At 35.0% G+C, this 4,186-nt stretch overlaps 1 long non-coding RNA gene across 1 annotated transcript; it reads left to right on the top strand.

Moving 5' to 3' along the window:
- The first annotated feature begins 2,236 nt into the window (after positions 1-2,236).
- On the top strand, positions 2,237-3,551 carry LOC142171368 (uncharacterized). The gene is made up of 2 exons (XR_012700931.1): positions 2,237-2,687; positions 3,273-3,551. It is a non-coding gene; the product is annotated as an uncharacterized LOC142171368 (long non-coding RNA).
- Positions 3,552-4,186: the final 635 nt, after the last annotated feature.

The raw sequence follows: 4,186 nt of genomic DNA on the forward strand, positions 1-4,186 counted from the left end.
GATTTTTGGCCTCCCACCGACCCCTTGACAAATCACTCCATGAGCGCTCGGCGTATGTGGAGGTCGAAACAAGAACCCGTACCCAATTCTTGAGATCGGGAACCGCTCCGGGCATCCAGGAAATCGCTACATCACAAAAAGAGGAGTGTCGATAAGAGAATAAATGAAAGAACAAAATAGAAGCAACAGCAAGATCACACTTACGTTTCATATTCCACTCCTCGGGAAAGGGCATCTTTTCAGTTGGGATCAGGTCTGAAGTCCTTATTCGAACGAACCTGCTCATCCAACCGCGGTCCCTGTCCTCGTCAATACTCGAGAACAGAGACTTTGTAGCCCGACGTTGGAGTTTTATTAACCCTCCCAGAAAAAGTTGGGGATGGTACAGCCGAATAAGATGATCGAGGGTGAACGACATCCCCTCAATTTTGCTCACGAAATATCGGATCAGGATAACAATCCGCCATAAAGAATGATGGACCTGGCCTAAGGTTACCTGGTATTATCGACAGAAGTCAATAAATATGGGATCGAAGGGACCCAAAGTGAAAGGGTAAGTATATACGTTCAAAAACCCTTTCACATAAGAAGTGATATCTTCGTCAAGGGTAGGTATTATTACTTCTTTTTCACCCCAATTGCAATCCTTCTTTAACAGATCAAGGTGCTTCTCGGTTATCGAACACATGTACCTCGATACCGGCTCACACTGGCCAGGGACCGATGAACCTTTATCAACCTTAAAATCTGAAGTAAGGATGCACGCCCCGGGGACACACTCCTCTGGTCGTGGTTCTGCCGGTGTCTCATCGGCGACACACTGTGAAGATGAAACCTTCTCTTTCTGAGGAATGGTTTGCGATGTTTTCGCCATTTTTTAATTTAAAAGTAAGGAGTAGAAGAAAGTGATAGAGATTTAGTATAATTGAAGAGCGGTTCTTTCAGAAAGAATCACAGCTTTTCTGATAAGTTAGAGAGTATAAAGAAGAATTTGGGAAATTTTAGAAGATAGAAGATGTAAAAATGGTAAAAGATAAAGGTAAGAGTTATTTATAGGTTCAAAAGATGGCGGTTCAGTATCAGCAGTGGATGACCACCGCCTAACATGCATTAAATACCTTGAAAGACTAAACCGACGGGACAACTACAATATGCGTCATGGTCGAACCCGATGGAAACGACAAGATATAATCTGATCGAACTGTTGAAAATCATATCGTTTCTCGCCATATTCTTTCTGAGAAACAAGGGGACTATATGTATACGGTCGAAATAGATTTCAGCCTTGGCATGTCCGGTATGGTTCGAAGGGTGGTGTATCGAAGTAAGATCCCGAAGGGGAACGAGCTAACCTCGAACCCGGAGAGGCCGGTCCGTGTTGAGATCGATATCATAATCAAACTCGAACAAGAATCGAACCATGATGCGGGTAGATCTATCGTGTTGATAATCCAAAAACCAACCTACATTGACCTGGAATCAATTCGATGGCTCGAACCAGGATCGGGCTCGAACTAAGATCACAAGTTCGAGCTGAAATCAAGCTCGAACCAAAGTCGAGGATTCTAAGCAAGATCGAGCTCGCAGACAAAAGCTGTTGCAATCCCACTAGAGGGAATCTTGGCAGAAATTATGGAAAAGCTGATTTATCATCCCACTGAGTGTTTATTTTATTATGCTTGGAGCCGAATCCCTCCACTATAAAAGAGCTTGGTTATCATTTCTGTAGGGGACATATATTTTTTCTGAGATTTACATTATAATGAAAGTATTATATTCCTCTACAAGAAAGAGTGGTTATTCCAGTTTTTTAGACTGATTCTATTTGTTAAATCCTAAGGTTCACTGTTCTTGATTGCCTTGTCTAGATTAGATTCTCTCCAATCTATATTCACATTTTATTTATCCTTGCATTTTGTATTAAGTTGCACCACATATCTTCGGAACTGCGTATAAATTCAACTCTATCCGTTTTTCGGGTAAACATCTTTTGAATTAGTAATGCAATTCTATACTAATTCAAGTTGTACAATATAACGTGAAACAATAGAATTCCACTTGCTCTGAGAGTTCCAAAACTATACCGATCACATGTAGACAAGAACACTATGAGACATAGTATTGAATGGATTCAAGGAAAATGTAATTCGTAGGGATTACACTATTTTAGGGAATGAAAACTAAATTACCGGTAGTTGATCGATTTTTGCCGAATTTCTAGTAGTGTCTATTAAATTGATTGCATTTGGATTTTTCTTATCCCTAAGACTATTGGTTACTGAAATATACAACAATTTTCAGAAATAACAAAGGTCCCTGACACTCTTATGGTGATAGTTGATTCTGCTATCTATTTTGTCAACTCCAATTATATGAAGGGCATGTTCGAATTATTTAATTAGCTTAATGATATTGCTTTCTTATAATTTTGAAGGATACTGAGATGGTTAACTGATGAAAAGAAAATTACTAAAAGAAACTAATCAAACAAAAATTTCACAATTCGATTGTTGAGATGTCACTAAGTTATCTCCTACATTTTTAATCCTTTCAATTCTTTTCCCTTGGTACGGTATGTTATTAAGAGTAATTTGTTTCGTATTCTCTTGCAGCGTTACTGATACAGATACTAATGGAATTCATGTCTGCGAAATTTGATTAAGTCCCTTAACAAATTAGACGTTGAAGTAAGTTGGTAGTATATAAATTCTATTTTTTCTGTTCGAGTTTTGACACTTTTTTGTTGATTCTTTTGTTTGAAGTTAGCTCCAAAAGATTTTGACGCTGGCTTGGTTTGTTTAACTAATTATTAGTTTATGGCTCCTATTTTATCTCTTCATTTCTTCTACTTGAGTTTTCCGGTGTTGTTAGCGACTTAGCATTCAACTTTTCATCTTTCGTTAATCATTGGGTTGGATTATAACTTATACTTTATTTATTGAATTCTAATGTTAGAAAAACTATAGAAGTTGACTTATACTTTAATAGTTACATAGGTGGTTTTTTTATTTCAAGAATATGGCCAGAATTTATATTGCCAAGTAAGATTTGTGATGATATACGAGGAATTAACTTTGTACTTTGGCTTCTATTCATGTGATAATATCCAGCAACTTTTGTTCAATGCCTTGATTAAACCAAGTGACAGATCAATTTGTTAAAAAAAATTAGAGCTTTCATCTGTTTATGTAATTGGATTTGTGCTTATGGTTTGTCAAAATGCTAGTCAATTATAAGTTTTTTATCCAAATATTTTTGTTTCATTATTTCAGCTTAGTGATGTGGAGAGCGAGTCTACTTCCCCTCATGGATGTAAGAGTAGCATCAAGCGATAACAATGCAAATCACCAAGCAAGTACATTGCACTTTGTATATTTATTTATTGAGGATGAGGATCTACTCTTTATTGTATAATGTTTAAGTTATCATACATTTATTTGTATAATTTTAGTTTGATATGAATTTGAAATTGTGATGTTTGTTAGTATTGATATTTTTAATAGAATTTGATTTCTGTTGTGAGAGTTATTTAGTAAAATTATTATATTGAATCCTCGAATATAAACTTTCAGATAGATATTGTGGTAGTTACAAATTGCCACTATTAATATTTTTTATTAGATTGAGATCAAGTTGTGAGGGTTATAAATTCCCACAAATTATTTTTTTAAAACATTGAAATCATATTATGGAGGTTACAAATTGCTGCTAATTAGTTTTATAAAGCGCCACAAATTAAAATTTTATTTTGTGGCGGTCACTGTGAAAGTTATACAAAACTGTTGCAAAAAAGCTTGTGGCGTACGTAACTATAGCGTTTTTGAAACCGTCACAATTTATTTTGTGGGGGTCGAAAATCGTCACTGATCAATCAATAAATGTAGGCAAGATATGATTACAATCTATATTTCACTACTCTACAACTACTTATAATATATAACGAACGTAACAAAATTGATCATCTTTGCATGTTCACTACTGCCAATCATTTTGAATTAAATATTATATTAATGTGATGATACCAGCTTTCAACATTTAAAAGGTTATTGCATTTTTCTAATGCCAATTACTATCTACATGATTCTTTCTTCTTATATACTTTTATATTTATTTTAATTTATTATTCTTTCATATAAATATTTAACTTAAGTAAAAATCTAACGCACTTCCATATAAACTAGTTTAT

This window comes from Nicotiana tabacum, chromosome 17, assembly GCF_000715075.1.
Source record: "Nicotiana tabacum cultivar K326 chromosome 17, ASM71507v2, whole genome shotgun sequence".
Classification (NCBI taxonomy): domain Eukaryota; kingdom Viridiplantae; phylum Streptophyta; class Magnoliopsida; order Solanales; family Solanaceae; genus Nicotiana; species Nicotiana tabacum.